The following is a 21784-nucleotide window of genomic DNA, read 5'->3' as shown; positions in this document are numbered from 1 at the left end:
GGCAGGCGGGTACCAAAAAAATCTGCATAATTAAGCAGTCAAGGCTGCTAATAGGGGAGTTTATATGCTCTGGGACCAGGCAAGGGCGGCACATATGGATATCGCCCTGGATATTAAATCCGCGGCGCGCAGCCTGAGCCGGGCCCCCGGGAAGGGCTCATTACGGAGAGAGGGATTGTGTGCGCTGGTCTGTCTGGGGCAGCGGGGGGAAGCAGGGCAGCCACGGTGTGCTGTGCAGTGAGACAGGAGCGGGCTCTTAATAGAGAGATCACCGCTCGTGCTGGTGGCGCGCCCCCTATTCAACGCGGCCTGCGAGGTTCTGCGTACACGCCCCCCCCTCTTCCCCCCCATATCCTGGAGACGGAGGAGCCCTGGGCGTGAAGTTTCACGCGTGGAGGGTAGGCGGCTCTGGGACGGGGTGTGCTTACTGTTAAAGGGCCCGGTGTCCCCTCCTCTGGGCTCCCCATCACCGGTGCCTGCTCCCCCGCCCGCCTGGGAGGGCCCGTTGTAAAAGCTCAGTGCCTCTGGGCTGCCAGGAGGCAGTGCCTGGGGTGGGCGGGGGGGAGGGGGACTTCCTGAGACCATCCCTTCCCCCCCCCCCCCCCCCCCCCGGCTTCTGCTTGAGACCCAAAACGGTAAAACGAAGAAGAGTTCGTAGGGAGGACCCCGTGGAGGCACACACCGGGCACACGGTGGCAGCCAGGCGTCGATGACCCGGGGCAGGGCCTGGGAGAAGAACAAGGAGGGACCAGAACAGCAGCAGGCAGTAAGCAGACCCCGCGGACAAGAGGGGATGTTGTTTTTTCGGTAGAAATACTAGAGAGGACGAGGCCAGCACACCATGGCTGCTGCCCTTGGGCCTTGGCCTGATGGGAAGGAAGAAGGCCAGGCCGGGGCATCGCTGGCAGAGGACGGCAGGCTGGAAAGCTCTCCTTGGCTGCCCGTGGAGTTGCTTGGGTTACAAAGAGGAGCCACACACAGAGAGCTACCCAGTCCCGGGCGGACTCCGCATCCTTCCCGTACCGTGGCTTCCCACATCTGCCCCTCCCCTCCCCTCCCCTTCCCTCCCCTCCCCTCCCCTCCCCTCCTCTCCCCTCCCCTGCCCTCCCTTCCCCTCCCCTCCCCTTCCTCCCCTCCCCTCCACTCCCCTCCACTCCCCTCCCCTTCCTCCCCTTCCTCCAGCAACACTGGAAAAACACCGTTGCCTCGAGAACAGACCTGGTAAGTGATGAGGACGATAACCCGGCAGGAAGGCCTCTGGTAGGGGGACAGGGCACGTGTCTGTCTGTGCTGGGAGGAGAAGGCGGCCCTGCCCTGAGTCCTGGGCAGTCTGGCAGGGCTCAGAGGAGGCGTCCGTCCTGCGTGTGGGGAGAGGGTGGGCGGGACTCGGCCTGAGGGAGAGCAGAAGGTGCTATGGTTCTTCCGTTCCCGCTGAGCTCCTCCTCCGCCCCGGACGAGGTTTCTGTGTCCTTCCAGCAGGTGCACCGAGAGGTGGTCTCAACACTCGTCTCCCTCCCCTTCGCACACACACGCGTGCGCACACACACACACACACGCACACACGCCGTTAGGCTGAGGAGGAAGAGGGGAGATGAGGTTGTGCTAAGGCGATGCCTTGCAGGAAGAGGCCTTCGGAAGTGGGGAGCGAGCGAGCAGCATGAGCGTCTCCGGGGCATTGTCTTCAAGTCGATCCTTGCCATCTGCTCCGATTTCCTCGGAAATGTCGGCGGTAGGGATAAAGGGCTCTGCGGGGTCTGCCCGAAGGACCACGTGGCTAGGCGTGTGCCCGCCGCTGCTCCTGCCAGCCCCGCCCGGGCCTGGGAGCAGGAGGTCCGAGACGCGGCCCACGTCCCTGGGCCCAGCTGACACCCCGTCCACCGACCGCGTTCCTGTGAGCCGTCCGTCTTGGGGCTCTTGCCCTGGTGGCCACTGTCCCAGTCTCTCTCTCAGTCCAGCGAGAGCCGGGGCTGTGTGGGCAGCTGACCACTGCCCGTGGAGGAGGGGGCCCTCCGTGGAGCGCCGGCCTCCCCGCCCTGTGTGTCTGAGTGCGCACAGCCCGGCGATCCTCTCGGCCCCACACAGCTCCCCGCTTCTGCTCCTTCCCTCTCTCTTTCCCCGTGGGGGACTGGAGGGGAGACACACAGAGGAACAGACTCAATCAGGGAACTCCGAAGAGTGAAAGTGTTTCATCTCTGTGAACAGACGGAGCAAACGTTTGGTGCACATTCAGTAACAGAGATCACCGATCCTTACAGGGTCCTCACGGCGGCCAGGCATTGTGCTGGACACGTGGCAGGCGTGGCCTCCCCTGGCCCCTGGCAGCCCGGTGAGGTGGCCCCTGGCAGCCCGCGGGCGGGAGGGTCCCGCTAAGACGGTTAACAGTGCAGGTGAGGTTAGCTGGTTTGCCAGTCAGGGCTGGGTATCCCACCCCCACGACGTGATGGCAGAGCCTTCGTTTTGTTTGTTTTTGAGTCCTCGCCAGAGGACGTGTTTCCGTTGGTTTTAGAGAGAGTGGAAGAGAGGGAGAGACAGAGAGGAACGTCGGCGTGAGAGAGACACACCGATGGGCGGCCTCCTGCATGTGCCCCGACCAGGGTCCAGTCCAGGGAGGAGCCTGCAGCCGACGTCCGTGCCCTTGACCGGAATCGAACCTGGGACCCTTCAGTCCGCAGGCTGACGCTCCGTCCACGGAGCCACGCCAGCCGGGGCCCGGAGCCTTAGTATTTAGGCTCACACCACCTCGGGGCACGTGGGGAGGCGTGGCAGGTGGTCTCTGTGATGACGTACGACACTGGGCCTCCCGTCCGCTCCCGGGGAGCCTCCGGGAGAAGTGGGGTGCATGTCCTAGGATGCCAGTCCCACCAGAGGCGTGCCGCGCAGGTGACGGAGGGGAAATACCAGGTGACAGAACAGGAGTCGGTAACGGCCCCGGGCCATCCGCTCGCAAACCTTTCCTTGAGAATAAAATGTTGTTTTTTATAAATGTAAGGGGATCTATTGGCTGACCAGCCCGTTTCTAAGTAGGCCTCGGAAATGGATGTCCACTCCGTGTGCGAAGAGGCTTCGTGGCGCCTGTGACCCGCGCTTACATGTTGGGGGGGCAGCGGTGGAAGGGAGAAGGCACCGGATGCCTGTTATTGCCAGAGCGGAACTTTACAGTCATACCAGGGGACCCTGGGTAATGTGTGCAATGCGCTGCGATTGTGATTTAGGGAAGAAAAATGTTACTGCTGGGTTTTATTTTCCACGGATTTTTTTAAACATCAATTAATGCAATCAAACGCAGCACAGGGAAATCTCCCTTTTTATTTACATTTCTGGGGGCAGGGAGGCCTTGTTTGTTTTCGAGAACGCTAGCCCCTGGCCCGCGCGGTGCGGGGTTTTCCGCGCGTTTTCCGGAGCAGCGCGGGAAGCGATGGGTACCCTCCGTGGGGAACGCTCCGCGCGGGGCAGCGCGGCCTCGGAACTGGGTCCGTTTGTCGGGAGACAGACGATCGTGCCTGGCCGCACAGTGTGGAAATCATGACATTTGGGGTTTTTTTAAAAACAGACTCCGTCGGTCAGATGAGTCAGACCGGTTTTGTTAGCCGTCCCAGCACATCGGAAACGCACTGCTTCTTCATGAATCAGTCAGATGCGGGGATGCCCAGCCCTCACCTCAACCTAGAAACGAAGAGCAGCATCTGTGTGGCCTTACACCTGGAGAGGGCACTGAAATAAACCGTTGCGATGATCAGCACGGTCCGCGCTGCAAGTACGTCCTTCTGAGTTCTCTCCCCGCTGTGACTCGGCCTTCACTCAACGCACATGAGCCACACCAGCTGCTGGGTGGTCTCCGCGCCTCCTGCACGGCGGGCCCCGACCCACTCAGCGCCGTGATTTAACTAAAAACACTTGGTTCCACGTTAAAATGTAACCTGGTTCTTCTCCCTGATCTGGAGTCCAGACCCGTGGTCGGCAAACTGCGGCTCGCCAGCCACATGCGGCTCTTTGGCCCCTGGAGTGTGGCTCTTCCACAAAGTACCACGGCCTGGGCGAGTCTGTTTTGAGGAAGTGGCATTAGAAGAAGATTAAGTTTAAAAAATGTGGCTCTCCAAAGACATTGCAATCGTTGTGCTGTTGGTATTTGGCTCCGTGGATGAAGGCGTTTGCCGACCACGGGTCCAGACCCAGATTTGAGCCCAGCAAACCAGGCAGGCTCTTCCTAGGACCTGGGTCACCGGGACCAGTCGACATGTTCAGGTCGATTAACTGAGAATCCGTGTACATAGACCCCGGCCACACATTTGGAAAACGGTGAAATGCTGTGTGAATACCAGGAATTGTTCTGTGGTTACCCATCTCAGGGAGGGACAGAGGGGAGGACATGTCCCGTTCTCGGTCTTAGCAAAGAGAAGTCTCCGTCCGTGGGGACTTCGGGAAAAGGGGCGGTTCAGCCGTGTGGACACGTCCCTCACTGTTTGCGCTCCAGCGTCGTGTTGGCGGAACCACGGGCACGACCGCCCTGGGATGAGGTAATCAGCAGGCCTCATCGGGTGAGTTCAGGCCACAGTGACTTCTCCGGTTTGGAATGTCTCTGCTGTTATCGCTGGAAGACAGCGTCTCTCCTGTGTGTGTCGAAGGAGCGATGCCTCGATGCTAGGGCCTCTGGGCATCACTTAGTTGCGTTCTTCCTTTCTCCGATGCTTCCCGCTTGGAGGAGGTGTGCACCCGTGCTGTGGGTGCCACCCAGTAGGGTCAGAGGCTCAGAATGGACCAGCTGGGCCACGCCCCTCCAGCACTCTCTCGGGAGTCACGTCTCCCTGTAAGTGCGCTGTGGGAGACCGTCATGGTTCTGGGTCGTGTGCTGAGATTTTTCTTAAACCTTTATTTATTGACTCAGAGAGAGATCCATCTGCTGTTCCACCGCTTTATTCATCCACGGGTTGCTTCTTGTGTGTGCCTTGACCGGGGATTGAACCCACAACCTTGGGGCGTTGGAATGGACACTCTAACCAACTGAGCTATCCAGCCAGGGCTGAGATGTATATTTTATGTGTAATTCTTCAAAATGTCTGGGCCAGTTTTAATTAAGAAAACTTCTCTTCCCATTCTAGAGAAGAACGTTTGTTTTGTCACGGTACATTTTTCCCGAAAGATACATGTGTACTCGGGTCAGTCCTGTGGTTGGTTGAAAATAGACTAAGCATATTTACGAGGTTCCTGCTGTGCACCCAGGCCCTGCTGACCTGCCTGTGTCCACTCTCATGCTCGTTTCTCGTGTCCTTCCGGCAGTGTTCGGCCACGGGAATGCCTTCGTGGCCGGCTCCTCTCTCACTGTTCGCCGACTAGCTCTTCCAACAGTTTCTATCCCACCGAAGTATGCAAAGCGTTGACTTTCCTCCAGGTTTGTTAACTATACACTCGCCTCCTCTGCCTTTAAGAAACAGACATGGTGCCGAAACCGGTTTGGCTCAGTGGATAGAGCGTCGGCCTGCGGGCTGAAGGGTCCCGGGTTCGATTCCGGTTAAGGGCATGTACCTGGGTTGCGGGCACATCCCCAGTGGGAGTGTGCAGGAGGCAGCTGATGGATGTTTCTCTCTCATCGATGTTTCTAGCTCTCTATCCCTCTCCCTTCCTCTCTGTAAAATACCAATAAAATATATATATTTTTTTTTAAAAAAAGAAAGAAACAGACATGGCTACTGCTTTGGGGAAGCAAAGGAAGCGTAGGCGGCCAAGACATCCATCCCCCCAGGTCACTTTCTGCCCTGGCCTGTCTTACCTTTTTCTTCACCAAGAGTGAAATTGATGAACGAGCTTAAAATGATTTGCTTTCAGAGAGGACATGAACTTCATGGCTGTGAGAAGGAGATTTCCACGTAGGTTGTTTAAGACGGCCTTGGAACGCTGTGCCGTGTGCAACACGTACCGTGTGGGCACGAAGCAGAGCGTTTCAGTAAAGAAAACGGTGCAAGCCATTGACAGATATTTCAGTGACATTTTTCTCAATAGATTTCCTTTTGTGTTAGGAAATCATCCGCCTTGGTGTATCGACACAGTGTATACAGTATTTAAATGTTTAAAACGGAACTCGAATGCGCTGGTTCGGGTTTTCAAAAAATTGTCATAAAGATAAAGGCTTAAAAAATGTATTGTGCCCAAAGCATCCTTGTACGTGGGCAGTATAGTCCTAGCAGTATGTGACAGCTCTGCAGAGGGAACCTGGCGTCGCCGTCCGCGAAGGAGCGACCTCCCTCAGGGTGTCTGTCTTCCTCGCCACCCCGTAGCGGCCCGCGCTGACCCGCCGCGTTGGTGTTTGGCCGATTTCATAGTCTTTAGCTTCGGGTTGTGACCTAACAAAGCCCCTAGGGATACCTGCCTCTTCCCTACTCCGAGCTAAGTCGAAATAAGAAAGAAGTCTTTGTTACAATATGGGGTGTCCCACCCCCCAAAATTGTATACACACTTTGAATAATGATAAAGGCAGTGTTTATTAAAATACATTTCCTTTTCAAAATGTAATAGAATCAGCTGTTGAAGTAGGTGTACATTTTTTAGGACACCCTGATGTACATTGTGACTTCCTTCCTTCTTCCCTCCCTCCCTCCCTCCTTGTCTCTCCCTCCCTCCCTCCCTCCCTCCCTCCTTGTCTCTCCCTCTCCCCCTCCCTCTCCCCGCCTCTCTCCTTCCTTTTCCCCATCTCCGTAGATAATGACTCTTCTGGCTAGTTGCTCCTGACTGGCATGACACAGGCAGAGGAAGGGGCAGTGAGCATGACTCACAGCTGTGCCAGGACCGGCTGGCTGCAGGGTGGAGAGCCGGGAGGTGGCGGTACATCCAGCCTGAAGCCCGAGAGAGAGAAATAGGTTAGGAACCCGTCGAGCCAACCTACTTTCCCCACCTAAGTGTGGAGCTGCCTTTCCGGAAGCCGGGCCCAGGGTTATGCATGCAGCCTCTGCGTCTCCCCAAACACTCCATTTGGAGACGCATCAGGGAGCGACTGGGCACGTAGAGAAGGAGAAGGAGCTGTAGGGGAGCAGAAGCAGGGGCAGCCTTGTTTGTGACTAATTAGACTTCCACGAAGGGGCGCTCACGCCGTCGGCACAGGGTTCAGGCGACGGTTTAACCCAGGGGTGGGCAAACTTTTTGACTCGAGGGCCACCATGGGTTCTTACACTGGACCGGAGGGCCGGAACAAAAGCATGGATGGAGTGTTTGTGTGAACTAATATAAATTCAAAGTAAAGGAGCGGAGGGGAGAGCAAGAGAACCGGATAGAACAGCCGGATCCGGCCCGCGGGCCGTCGTTTGCCCACGGCTGGTTTAACCCGTCACTGGGCTGTTGCCATTGAGAGAAAGCGTCGGTGTTGGGCCACGGATGCCCGTGTCACGGGCTGTATCGCCGTGAGCGCTGCTCAGATTGACAGCTCAGAGCAGAGTGCACCCGAGGATGGTGTCCTGGGTCCTCTGCAGGAGCTGGGGGGCGGGCGAGGGGGTCACGTCCATGACCAGTGGGCACGGCCACCTGGAAACACGTGACTCCTGGTGCATCGGCGAGAGGTCAGAAAGGCCGGATCGTGTGCTGTTTCACCGACAACCGAATTGCTGTGGTTCTCGGGTGGGAAAGGTGTCCAGGGAGGTTTGTGGGACCGCGGACCATGGGGTTCAGGAATCCTGACCCTGGGAGCCGCCTCCCGGGCGTGGCCGTCCGTGGCGCTGGCCTCAGCCTCCTGGTCTTTGACTGGAGTCCCGAGTGACCTAGATGGTCTCCAAGGCCCTCTGCCCTGTGCCCCGTCCCCCAGCGTGAGGGCCGCTGGAGAACCTGCTTCCTGCACGCCCCTCCTTTATGGCTTCTCTCCATTTTCCATGACAGCCACGGGGTCCTGGGGTCTCTGAAAATTCCTGAGCAGCGAGCACCGCGCTGTGAGCATCTCTGCGGGCAGCTCCTCGTGAGGGGGAGACAGTGCCGCCGCCGCGATCCCGGCCAGCCAGCTCCCGGCGCCCACCTTCGCTCCCCCACCGTCCCGGTGTCTCCGCTCTGGGCCTGGTGTCGGGTTTTGGAGGGATGTGTGCTCCTCACCTTCGAGCAGTTTCCTGTGGTCCTCCATTTTCCCTCAAACACGAAAGCTTTATCCAAAACGCGGTCTGGAAGAAGACACTCCACCTGGACCCACACTCGGCGCTGATGCTCCTTTGACGTGTGCTGTTGCAGGTTTTTCCTTTGCTAATATATGTGGACACCTTATAGCCGTAACCTGCTGTTCCCTTTAATTGCTCATTGTTATTAATTACATGGCCGTTACGTGGTTGGCTGCCGGAGCCGCTTGGCTGCAGAGAAATCCATTTATCATTATTGCCGGCGCGGCCTCGGGAACTGCCAGCATCCCATCCGAGATGAATGCCTGGGAGCGCGATCCAGCAGAATGTTGAACGCGGGTCAAGTCCTTGCTGCCTCCTCTCCGCCGCCCTGGCTTCTGCCGCTGCTCTCGGCGCCCAGAGCGGCGAGCGCCCGCCTTTCTCTCGCCTTTGTCTGCCTCCCTTGATGCCCGCCCTTCGGGGAGGGAATTTCACTCCCGTGCAGGGGCCTGTCCACAGAGTTCCCTTTACTCACCGCCCCCCGTAGCCCTCTCCAAACATGTCCCTCTTAGAAGGTCCTTTATACTTTTAAATAACGTTTCTTCCTTGACAGCTTCCATTTTGAAACATTACTGTTGGTTGGACATAACCTACCCCCCCCTTCCATGGAAGTGACCATCATGTCCTTAAGCGTAAGAGTAATTATAATAGCCCAGCCCCGGGCTCGGTGGCGGTTGAGTGTCAACCCTAGGAACCAGGAGGTCACAGTTTGATTCTCTGTCAGGGCACATGCCTCGGGTGTGGGCTCCATCCCCAGTGGGGGGCGAGCAGGAGGCAGCCGGTCCATGATTCTCTCTCATCATGGATGTTTCTCTTTCTCTCCCTCTTCCTTCCTCTCTGAAATCAATACAAATATAGTAAAAATAAATAAATTTACAGCCTCAACAGAGGAAGGCTGACAACTAATGAGCTAATATTCAAATGATGAATTTTTTTTAAAAAAAGTAACTATAATAAACCTCTTCTACTGACACCGTAAATAATTAGACATATTTAGATTCCCAAATTAGGAAACTGGCAGTGGGATAGATGGATGGATGGACGGACGGACGGACGAGTGAATGAATGGTGCACCTGTGCCGACTCTGGGCTACGTCCTGACGCCCGTGGTTTCTTTAAATCTGGGCTTAATTGGGAATTCACGCCCCGCAGCTGCCTGAGCCACCGTCCGCGCGACATTAAATTCACACCAGTTAAGCCAGCTTGAATGGAGCCGCCTCGAACCTTCCTGAATAAAACTAGTGGCCTTAATTACATCCCGGCAATTCAGAGGTTATGGAGCTCTGATCGGTGCACAGTGCATCACCGTAATAACCGCGGGGCGGTTCCTCGGAGGGCGACGGCGTCTGAGCGGAGGAGGCCGAGGTTGGCAGCGCATGTCTGCAAACTGTTCTTAGAGATCGTCCTGCATTTATTGCACCATTACCTCTCTTTCTTCCTGCAGCCCGCGTGTCCAAGGTCACAGCAGCCGAGCAATAACACGGAGTCCCGTGCCCCCCGCGCGGCGCTGTGCCCCGTGCGTGGTGCTGGTGAACTGCCCTAGCGTTGCCACCGAGTGGGAAGCGCAGGATGGAGTCCCTGGGAAATCTGAGAAGGGGCCCCCTGTACCTCCGCGCGCCCCATTGCCCGTGGGACTCGGGCTTTGTGGTGAACCCCGAGTCGCGCGCACCCCAGTTTAGAAGAGGAGGTGTCATCTTTGCAATAACGGTCCTTCACACAGATTCTTCGAAAGGTCATTCGCTTGGAAATGCCCCGCTGTGTCTTGTCTTAAACCTGTGGGTGCTCACCGGCCCACGTTGTCAGGATCCGTAACATTCCCAGAAGCTGGTGAACTTCATTCCATTTCTTCTATTTGATTTGGGGACTTGGGGTGTTGTGTTTTTTTTTGGGGGGGGTTGTTTTGTTTTAAAATCCTCAGCCGTTGCAAGCTGTGCTTTCTCCTAAGGATAAACACCTTTCCGTTGTTCAGAACCTTTCCTGTTCAGATCATTAGTGACTTTTTGACAAGAAGAAGAAGGTTTAAAAAAAAAGAACCGCCCTGGCTGGTTTGGCTCAGTGCATAGCGCGTCGTCCTGAGGACTGAAGGGTCCCAGGTTCCAGGACGGTTCAGGCCACAGGCCCGGGTTGCAGGCTCGATTCCCAGTCGGGGGTGCGTGCAGGAGGCCGCTGATCCATGATTCACTCTCCTCATGGACGTTTCTCTTCCTTCCTCTCTGAAGTCAATAAAAAAAATATATAAAAATATAAATAAATAAAAAGGAAAAATAGGTCCTAGCTCTTGGGTAAACTCCACACAGTGACAGGGACACCCCCCAGATGTGAGCTGTGCTGGGTGCGGGGCTGGGTGGCCGGCCCACCGCACGTGGAGTCCGTACCGACCGCTGCACCGTCTCTGTTCTCAAAAGCCTTTGAAGTATGGTTAGCAACCATCCTTGGGTAAAAATTGCTGTTTAATATTTTAACCTTGCTGTTTTGGGTTCTGTACTCATTTAAAAGTTATTTTGATTTTCTGAACTTAAGTATGATTGAAAACTCCCATTGATGGCGGTTTGAATATCCCATTGATGGTGATCTCACGGGTCATCGAAGCACATTCCTCTGGGACCCAGGACGGATAGCGATCCTGGATTGTCTCGGTGGCTGCAGATGGCTGGGTTTCGGTTGACTCGGTGGTCCCAGAGTCTGGACAGCGCCATTATTCTGGATTGTCCAGGTGGTCCCGGAGTCTGGACAGCACCATTGTTCTGGATTGTCCAGGTGGTCCCGGAGTCTGGACAGCGCCATTGTTCTGGATTGTCCAGGCGGTCCCGGAGTCTGGACAGCACCATTGTTCTGGATTGTCCAGGCGGTCCCGGAGTCTGGACAGCACCATTGTTCTGGATTGTCCAGGCGGTCCCGGAGTCTGGACAGCACCATTGTTCTGGATTGTCCAGGTGGTCCCGGAGTCTGGACAGCACCATTGTTCTGGATTGTCCAGGCGGTCCCGGAGTCTGGACAGCGCCATTGTTCTGGATTGTCCAGGCGGTCCCGGAGTCTGGACAGCGCCATTGTTCTGGATTGTCCAGGCGGTCCCGGAGTCTGGACAGCGCCATTGTTCTGGATTGTCCAGGCGGTCCCGGAGTCTGGACAGCGCCATTGTTCTGGATTGTCCAGGTGGTCCCGGAGTCTGGACAGCGCCATTGTTCTGGATTGTCCAGGTGGTCCCGGAGTCTGGACAGCGCCATTGTTCTGGATTGTCCAGGCGGTCCCGGAGTCTGGACAGCACCATTGTTCTGGATTGTCCAGGTGGTCCCGGAGTCTGGACAGCACCATTGTTCTGGATTGTCCAGGTGGTCCCGGAGTCTGGACAGCACCATTGTTCTGGATTGTCCAGGCGGTCCCGGAGTCTGGACAGCACCATTGTTCTGGATTGTCCAGGTGGTGCCGGAGTCTGGACAGCACCATTGTTCTGGATTGTCCAGGTGGTCCCGGGTGGTGCGCTTCTGTTGGTTCGGTGATTCGTGGATGCTTTGGGTGGTTGAATTGCTCAGGTTCTGCTTCTGTGAATGTGCTTTTTCGCGAAACAGGTTCCTCATTCCAGACCCAGCGATGTAGTCGATACCTTTGTGATGTTCTGCCAATATAGGCCAGATGTGGCGGGTTGTTCGGGGCTGCGAGGTCTGGAGTGCTTTTGCTCCCTCGTATGCCGCCGGCTGTTAATAAATGACTCCATAATTCGACCTTTTTTTTGAGGCGTCCTTTGTAAGATGGGGGTTACACTACAACACCTTTTCCCGCGGGACTTACCTTGGAAGCAGGTTACGCTGCAGAACCCTCCTCTCCCATGGGCCCGGAGGCGGGTACACCTGCATGTCCGCCAGCGCCGGGAGCCCGCGGGGAGGGCAGTGCCTGTAGGCGTTGAATATGGGACGAGAGAAAGTTGAAGCAGAGAGTGAAATAACCGCATCCATCCGCCTTAACCGATTAGATCACAGGACGGGGCTGTGCCCGGTAAGCATCCTCAACTCCTGACGGAAATGGTCTGAAACACGAGCTCCGGGTCGTGGGTGTAGGATGGAGAGATGCTCTGTGGCTCGGGGGCCCTCTTTGACCTGGTTCTTCCCGTGTGTCAGGGCTACCGTATGTCCTGAGACTGTCCTCTGGGAATAAGGGTGAGTTTGAGCCCTACGTTTCTCGCCGGAGAGGAGCTGGCAGAGGAGAAGTGCTCGGTGAGTGCTCCCCTTTCTCAGGCATCCTCGTCTCCTTCGGGAAGTCTCTTTGGGCACGCCGTCCAGGGTGGATCAGCGGACCCCTCCGCGCACGCGGTGGGCTGAATGTACAAAGGGCGGGGGCAGGCTCTGGAAACTCAGCCGCCCAATAGTAAGCATTGCTTTGGTGTTCGCCTCGGCATTTTGTTCTGATGCAGTTACATGGAGGACTGGCTAAGGATCTGTTGTTTCCCATCCATGGAATAAATATGTGTTAACCAGGGAGCTCAGTGCTGTCCCGGGCGCTTGGCACGTAACAGACCCTGCCCTCGCCCCCCTAAAACTCGCCTTGAGCACGCACCAACGGATGAATAGCCCAAACCAGCGTCCTGGCACTTGCTTGGTATCTTTTTTAATATGTTTTTATTGATTTCAGAGGGGAAGGGAGAGGGAGAGAGAGAAACAGAAACATCCATGATGAGAGAGAATCATGGACCAGCTGCCTCCTGCACTCCCTCCACAGGGGAGATCGAGCCCACAACCCGGGCCTGTGCCCTTGACCAGGAATGGAACCGTGACCTCCTGGTTCCTAGGTCGATGTTCATCCACGGAGCCACGCCAGGCGGGCACTTGCTTGGTATTACAACGCCCTGGACTGCCACCTCCACGCTTTCGCAGGCCGGGCAAGAGCCGGAGAGCACGACTGAATCGGAAACCTGTCGTGTCTCCTACGTCGAATATCTCTTACGTCTGATTATGACGGGACATGGGAGGGCATTTTTCATACTGTCCTTGTGTGTGCATACGCCGGTTGCCAAGGCAGAAAACAGAGCAGCATTAAAGATGAAGTGGTGGAAAACTCTGTCCGAGGAAAAGGGCTTATTTTCGTGTATTCAAGGGACCATAAAGAGAGGAGGAAATTGTCCAAGGAATCTGGGTCCCTCCCTCTCAGTGGAATTGAGCGACGAGTACGGAAGTCCGGGCTCCCCGTGGGGAGCCGCTGTTTTCACGCAGCCCTGCCTTCCAAACAGACGGGGTGGATTTCAGGTGCAGCTGGTCTCGGCTCTCGCGCCCACCCCACCCTCACGCTGGCCTTTTGTTGAGCTATCAGCCGTGGGCAAACTACGGCCCGCGGGCCGGATCCGGCTGTTCTATCCGGTTCTCTTGCTCTCCCCTCCGCTCCTTTACTTTGAATTTATATTAGTTCACACAAACACTCCATCCATGCTTTTGTTCCGGCCCTCCGGTCCAGTTTAAGAGCCCATGGTGGCCCTCGAGTCAAAAAGTTTGCCCACCCCTGAGCTAGCTGCACAGTGGTCGGCAAACTCATTCGTCCACAGAGCCAAATATCAACAGCACAACGATCGAAATGTCTTTGGAGAGCCACATTTTTTAAACGTAAACTTCTTCTAACGCCACTTCTTCAGAATAGACTCTCCCAGGCCGTGGTATTTTGTGGAAGAGCCACACTCAAGGGGCCCAAGAGCCGCGTGTAGCTCGCGAGCCGCAGTTTGCCGACCACGGGGCTAGCATTATTGTCACTAAGCAAGTATCTAATAACCGGTACTGCTTTCTTCTGTTCTTGGTTCAGAACGTGTTTTTCCGTGGGGAGAGGATTCGGGAGTTCAAAGTGATTTTTTCAGTGCCATACCCAAAACTGATGTTCTTGGGGTTTGTTTGTTTTAAATAAAAACATTTGGAGCCCAAGTTTTTACCTCCAAGCTGTTTGCTGGCACTGTTTTCTGTGAGCCTTCGACTCCAGGGCCCCTGTTGAGATCAGGAAAGTGGAGAAGGGGAGGATAAGGCCCGGGGTGCAGACGCCCTGGCCAGGCTTGAAAGGCGTCTCTAGTCTCCGTGCCTACCCCTCACCCAGCTTGTGCCAGAATTGGCGCTGCCGCGTCCCTGTGGGCCGAGGGAAGCCACCTTTCTGGAGGGTTGTTGGTTTTATTGTTTCCATAGCATTTCAGGGTTTTCTCCTACATGAGAATATTCTAGTAACTGCTAGCCAGAACCGATCATAATAGCCAAGGAATTGGACGCTATTACACCTCAGAGCATCTGAAATCCCGCTGCCTGACTCTCCATCCCAACCCACCTGGACCTCCTGCTGGTTTCCAAGCTGCTGCTGTTTATGGGGCTCCAGGCAGCCCCCGGGCTCCTTGAAATCTGCCGGGTGCAGGGCTGCCTTCCCTGCTGAACCGCTTCCTCCCTGCCCTGCTGACAGAGAGAAGTCCGGGACGGGAAACAGCAGTGTCAGGGTCAGGGCCTTGCTCAGGAAGGGCAGCGGCATCGCAGCCCTTAGGCCCGTGGCCAGAAGCACCTTATCGATCTTGAAATGAGATCCGGGCCCGGCCGGTGTGCCTAAGTGGTTGGCGTGACGGTTTGATTCCCGGTCAGGGCACAGGCCCGATTCCCGGTCAGGGCACAGGCCCGGGTTGTGGGCTCCATCTCCGGGGGGGGCGGGGGGGGGGGCGCATGCAGAAGGCAGCCGTTCAGTGATTCTCTCTCATCATGATGCTTCTGTTTCTCTCTCCCTTCCTCTCTGAAATCAGTAAAAGTATATTTTTTTAAAAAAAGAAGAAAGAAGACTCTGGCTGAGACACACGGAATGGATAACATTTGCTTTTCTTTTTTTTTTTTTTTTTTTTAAATATATTTTATTGATTTTTCACAGAGAGGAAGGAAGAGGGATAGAGAGTTAGAAACATCGATGAGAGAGAAACATCGATCAGCTGCCTCTTGCACACCTCCTACTGGGGATGTGCCCGCAACCAAGGTACATGCCCTTGACCGGAATCGAACCTGGGACCCTTCAGTCCGCAGGCCGACGCTCTATCCACTGAGCCAAACCGGTTTTGGCCCATTTGCTTTTCTTGAGGTCCCTGAGGGGGAGGCACTGTGGATGGTCAGAATCAAGGTCCCTGGTGCGCATTCACTCTTACTGGCCCCACGCCCATCCTCTCTGTTGTGAGTCTCCTGTTTTCACCGCGTGGCTCAGGGATCCTGGCAGTGGCGGACCCTCCCAAGCGGCTGTGAGGAAGTCCGAGTAGGTGCTAGTGTCGGTCGGTCTCAGGCAAGATTCATTTCCAAGTCAAAGTGTTCAAAGTATAATAGGGCAGAGCCTGGCCGGCGTGGCTCAGTGGTGAGCGTCGACCTATGAACCAGGAGGTCAGGGTTCCATTCCCGGTCAGGGCACATGCCCGGGTTGCGGGTTCGATCCCCAGTGGGTGCATGCAGGAGGCTGCTGATCCATGATTCTCTCTCATTATTGATGTCTCTCTCTCTCCCCCCCCTCCTCTCTAAAACTCAACTTAAAAATATATATATATTTTTAAAAGGCATGGGACAAAAAAATAAAAAATAATACAGATAAAAAGGCGTCGGGCAGAACTTCCTAACCCAGGGGTGGGCAAACTTTTTGACTCGAGGGCCACCATGGGTTCTTACACTGGACCGGAGGGCCGGAACAAAAGCATAGATGGAGTGTCTGTGTGAACTAATATAAATTCAAAGTAAAGGAGCGGAGGGGAGAGCGAGAGAACCGGATAGAACAGCCGGATCCGGCCCGCGGGCCGTAGTTTGCCCACGGCTGTCCTAACCAGTGCAAAGCCCGGTCACACCGTACTCTACAGTCTGAAACGCTGCCTCCCTTTGAGGCTTAATGACTCATCTCCTGGCCGACTCAGAGCCGTAAGTCACAGTCTCCTTTGCCAAGTTAGCAGCTCGGGGAGCTACGGTGCAGCTGTGGAATATGCGCAGCGTCTAGTGCAGGGGTCCTCAAACGTTTTAAACGGGGGGCCAGTTCCCTGTCCCTCAGACTGTGGGAGGGCCGGACTACAGTTTAAAAAAAAACTATGAACAAATTCCTATGCGCACTGCGGGCCCGGGACGCGTCGGCTGCGAAGCAGGACAGGCAGCGGCACCCTGCGGGCCGGATAAATGTCCTCGGCGGGCCGCATGTGGCCCGCGGGCTGTAGTTTGAGGACGCCTGGTCTAGTGCAACAAATTGCAGGGGCCGGAGCGCCGTGGTCCGGCAAAGCGCAGCGCGCTCGGCCTGTTGTCCTGCTCCCGGTTTCTGGGGGGGAGCCAGCGCAGCCGAGGGTGAGTTGTGTCGTGTACGGCTGTTCTGTCTGACTCCTCAGACCCCCGCTTGTAAGTGTGTCCTCGGAAATTAACTCAGGAGAGAGGACAGCCAAAGAAGGGGGGCTGGTTAGGGCACAGTGCTCTTGGGTTTAATGTGTGTGCGCGCGGTGCACGCGCTGGAGCTGGAGAAGCCGCAGCTGCAGGGCCTCGGACGCTCGCTGTGGATTTCGAGGGCACGGCCGGCTCCCGCTCGGGTCACAGCCTGTGCGTGTGGCCCAGAAGCGTTTGGACCTTTGGACCTGGGCCTGCACAGGATGTGGCGGAGGAGGCGGGAGGACCCGCTGGCCGGTCTCAGGGGCCGAGGAGTGGAGGAGTTCTACTTACAAACAGTTACACATCGGTCCTGGGTAATGGCCTTGGTGTTGACCAGCCCGTCCAAGAGGCCCCCGGTGACTCCCGGGGTAAGAGCCGCCGTAAGTCAGCCACGGCACGCGCACTCGTAGCGGCTCCAGATCTGTTTCTGCCGCAGGCCGAGGAGGCCAGCCTGGGCCGCACGGTCGCGGCTGCTCACGGGGTCCCCTTGTTCAAAGCTCGAACTGAAACGGCAGGGTCGTCCGCCGGGGCCCCCAGGGGCCACGGAGGAGCTCAGAGCTCGTGCTGTGCTTGAGCGTCCGGCGGCGGTGGCGATGGCTTTCCCGTGACCGCACGGCCGGTGCGCACTGGTGCTGGTCCAGGTTTGAGAAGCCGAGACAGACATCGTCCCCCCCCCCCCCGAAACGGCCTCAGACAGCTGCTGCTCTCACAGCCGTTGGGACGGGAGCCCCACCGCCCCAGCTCAGGCGACGAGGTTTGTCGCCACGGCGGGTTTCCATGCTTCCCCTTCGACACGGAGGCTGGAGTCAGAGCTGCACGCGCCTCGCCTGGGAGGTGACCCGGGGCCTGTGCGCAGCGATGTCCCCACGGACCTGCAGAGCAGCAGAGGGCAGCGGTGGTTCCAGCTGACGTTAGGTCCCCGGGACACCGCCTCCTAACCACGGCCCGGCCATCGTGGGCACGCGGGCGGCGGTTGGCCCGGACGGAAGGCGGCTGCCCGCAGCGCGTCGCCCTTCCTGACCGGGGACCCCAGCGCTGGCCACGTGACCCTCCCCCCACCAGGACGCCACAGAGCGGGGCTTCCTGCTTGTTCTGGAAAGAAGCAGATTTATGCTGAAGCTCCAGGTTCTCGTCCCGTCGGCACGTTGGCACCCCGGCGCGACCTTCTCCCTTTCTCTGCGCCCACGGCTGCTCTCGTGGGTATTCGCTCAGATGCTTTCCAGCCTAACGCTCAGTCCCGGGGTCTTTCACGGCGCAGTATTGCTCATTTCCTGCCCGACTTTCTGGTTATCAGAATCTCAGCGTTGCAGTCCATCTTTATTAACAGGGCCCAGGAAGGCTGGTATTTTTTGTGCTTCCGTTCCCAAAGTTACCTACAAAGGCAAATAAATCGTCCCACTGCAGAAAACCTGGGGAGGACGCATGGGCAGAAAGGACGAGGAATCTAGAAGCTTCCTCCGCAGGTCCCATCTATAACTCTTAATAAGAAATAGGGCTGCATTAGCCTATTATATCCTTAATGGAATATTGTAATGGTTATTAAATCAATTGACTCAGAATCTCTCCGTAATAAATGAGTCAGGCTCTATTATCCAATTACTGTCAGCTGCTACCTTTCCGGAGAGCAGGGAGGGTGACTCGGATTGAATTTTTAAACTGTTGGCACCTCCAGGAAGAAAGCAGAGGAGGCGGCGAGGCGCGAGCCGTGGCTCTGTGGGCAGAATCCGAGTCTCAGGCTGAAGGTCACCTGACACGGGAGGTGCTGACAGCATCGCCGACTTGACATCAAACCGCCGTCGCTCCTTCCTGTTCTGCGCTCCCCGGCGCCCCACGAGAAGAAAGCAGGAGAGACGCTCCGCTTGGAAAGGACGCGGGGCTGGACGCAGCCCCGTCCCGCAGCACGGAGGGTTTAGCCGGTCTTTGCAAATTCAGACACGGCTCCCAGCCTCGCCGTGCAAATGTCAGCGTGCGCGAGTTCAGGGGAACAGACGCTGCATAAGGTTAAGCTTTCACAGCTCTTACTATAAATAAGCTCGTTGGCCGTCACCGCCGATCCCCCTTCCTCAGTGACAAACTGCAAAATGAATTCCGTTCACCGGTGGTCATGCTTCGGGCCCCCATCTCTCGTTCGCTCTGCGTTGGACCCTGTGGCCGTGGTGGGGGGAGCCTAGGACCGGCGAGGAGAGGGGGGGGGGAGCTGCATACCCTGAGCTGGCTGGCTTCGGCTCGCCGCGCATCGCTGTGGGACAGGGCACGTCTGTTTTCCGTCCTGGGGAGCTAAGGAGGTACAGGATTTGTTGCAAAAGACCTCACTCTGCTCCTCAGGCTGAAGAGGCAGGTAGACCTTCCTACCGGGTCTCCGTATTCGAACGTGCCTTTACTGGAAGGGCTTCGGAAGGGCCCTCTCCCGCGGGGATGGTCCTGGCGGGCTCTGGGGGCCTCCCCAGGGGACGTGGGCGGCTCCTGGAGCGAAATCTGCACGAGTCTCGTGCCAGGGGTTGCCCTGCGACTCCGAGCAAAGGCATGTCAGCTCTCCGGGCCTCGCTTCCCGCCTCTGTGACGTGGGGGGAGGAGACGTGTGCCGCCTCTGTGTGGGGTCCCGGGACTGCGTTTGGACGCGTCCACGTTCTGTGATGGGGCTTCGGGTCAGCAGTGAGTAAACCCGGGGGAGAACATGCCCCTCGTGCAGATCCACGCGCACCTGTTCTGTTCGTGTCCCTTCCGTTGTTTCCCAAACAAAAGGCTCCGGGTCCAGGAAGAGAGCAGCACATCGGCGAGGTACTGGCATCAGGTGCGTCTAGGTTCGTGTGACAGTCAGTCCCGAGCCCCGGGAACGCCCCCTGGACCTTCCCAGAGAGCGGACGTCTCAGAATTCTGGAGCAACTGTGGGTACCGCTCCACCCCTAGGCCACATTCCTGGTTCTTGTGCCAGACACGTAGTTTAACGATAAAATTATAAAACTCTTAGTTACTGTCGTACTACCAAAAAAAGGCATACAGCATTGAGGAAACAGAAAATGTTTAAATTCGGCAAGTCTTCCTGAGGATTCACGGACGGACCCAGGACCCTACGATAAATGGTGTTTCTTACGTTTCTCAAGATCTAAAATTTGGCAAATTTTGGGTAACTTTAAAATTAAAAGGAAAAAAAAAGAAAAGAACAGATACAAACCCCTGGATCTTATATAATCCCTAAAGCTTCCTGTGTAACCCCTTGTCATGTCAGTGTGCACCATTAAACCCCTTCTTACATAATTATAACCGAGGCGTTTACTCTGCCACCCAAACACAGCGTCGGCTTTTATCTCCTGTGAAATGTAGACAGTGCTGGGTGGCTTAATTAGTACTTGGCTTCTGTTTCCACCAGTTCCGACCCTCCGCTTCTAAAGACGCACGCTCGTGTGGGAGGAAAGATTAGGAATACAAATAGAGCGATTTTACCCCGCGTTCGCGCATAATCACTCACTTTGTAATTGGGCTTTTGTGTTGCCGGTAACATGGGCGGGAGGAGGACTCCGGCACCCGCCCGTGTGGAGCTGAGCGAGAGGAGCGAACGGTGAGGACATGGTGAGGACGTGGTGAGGACGTGCCGCCCCCCCCCCCCCGCCCCCCCGTGTGCGTTTGTCTTTCGTTCCCCAGATCTGGGGTGTCCCACACAGCGTTCCTTCGTAGCATGTTTAATCGTTGCAAACAAGAGAAGAGAAAAGCGAGATAACGTCAGGTTAAATGGCAGCCCTAACCCTTGACGCTTCTCAGTGGTCGCCCCGTGGTAGCTGGTGTTGGCCTTAGCTTCTCTGTGAAGGTCCCAGACCCTGAGCCAAGCTGCCAGGGTCCGAGTCCAGGCGGCCTCGGGGTAGGTTTTGGCTCCATCCTTGATTGCCCCTGTGACTGAGAACAAGTCGCTTCCGCTCCCTGGGCCGCCGCCTCCTCCTCCTCCTCTCCTCCTCCTCCTCCTCCTCCCCCTGCTCATCCCCCTCCTCCTCCCCCTCCTCCTCCCCCTCCTCCTCTGTAGCATGGGGATGGGAGAGGAGCCTCCGGGCTGTGGCGGGAGAAGAATTGGTGTCCGTGTGCACTTAGAACCACAGGGTCTGAAACCAGGAAGTCCGGGGTCCCTCCGAGGGCTGCTGCTTTTCACTCTTACTCTCGCTCATTGAAGCAAGTCAGGTTAAGTTTTAAATTTCACAAGCATGTTAACGAGAGGGAAAAGGCAACGTAAAAACAACAGGTTTTATCGATAACACTAACGTTACACAGTATATAGCAGCTAGTGGCCCGGTGCACGAAATTCGTGCACATTAAAAGGGGATTAGTTAGAGGAAATAATTTAATATTGTGCCGAAACCAGGTTGGCTCAGTGGATAGAGCGTTGGCCTGCGGACTGAAGGGTCCCGGGTTCGATTCCGGTCAAGGGCATGTACCTTGGTTGCGGGCACATCCCCAGTGGGAGGTGTGCAGGAGGCAGCTGATCGATGTTTCTCTCTCATCGATGTTTCTGGTTCTCTATCCCTCTCCCTTCCTCTCTGTAAAATATCAATAAAATATATATAAAAATAATAATAATAATAGTAATAATTTAATATTGCTATTTGCCCTTTCTCTTTCTATAGAAGTGTCAGAGATGAAAGAAAATTAATGAAATGTATATGAAAACCTTCCTCCTGTCAGAGTCTAGGGCTCACCAGGGGACCCAGAGTCAAGTCCCTGCTCACCCACATGCACCTCAAAATTGCATGAGACCCAGACCCGGCCAGGCCCCCCCGCCCCAATTGGGCTAGATCCAGACCCAGCCAGTCCCACCCTTGTCAAGCCCTGCTGGGCAGGGGGCGTAGCCTCAGGTCCCCTGGACCAGTGCCAGGACGGAAGGGGGGTGGCCTGAGGTCCCCCAGCCCAGACTGGGGCAGGGGGTGTGCCTTGAGGTCCTCCGTCAAGCCCCGCCAGGTGGGGGGCGTGGCCTGAGGTCCCCTAGCCCAGAACCAGGATGGGAAGTGCACCTTGAGGTCCCCCGTCAAGCCCCGCCGGGTCGGGGGGGTGGCCTCAGGTCCCCTGGCCTGGCACTGGGGCTGGGGTTGCAGCCTGAGGTCCCCAAGCCTGACGCCAGGGTGGGGGGCGTGGCCTGAGGTCCCCTGTCAATCTCCCCGGGGGCGGGGGAGGGCGTAGCTTGAGGTCCCTGCTGATTGCTCATTAAGGCTCCTTATGGGAACTTGGCCTCAGCTGTGGGTGCAGCCATCTTTGTGACGGAGTGATGGTCCATTAGCATATTCCCTCTTTATTAGATAGGATTGTTACTACTTGAAAATATTTTTC

At 56.4% G+C, this 21784-nt stretch overlaps 1 protein-coding gene across 4 annotated transcripts in view; it reads left to right on the top strand.

The window, feature by feature from the left end:
* Positions 1-21784, top strand: part of ZNF521 (zinc finger protein 521) — a 321390-nt gene that overhangs the window by 267950 nt on the left and 31656 nt on the right. The gene's annotated exons all lie outside the window — the stretch shown is intronic.

The sequence above is a fragment of the Plecotus auritus genome (assembly GCF_963455305.1).
Source record: "Plecotus auritus genome assembly, chromosome: 8".
NCBI classification, from domain to species: domain Eukaryota; kingdom Metazoa; phylum Chordata; class Mammalia; order Chiroptera; family Vespertilionidae; genus Plecotus; species Plecotus auritus.
This window is presented reverse-complemented; position numbering and strand designations above follow the sequence as displayed.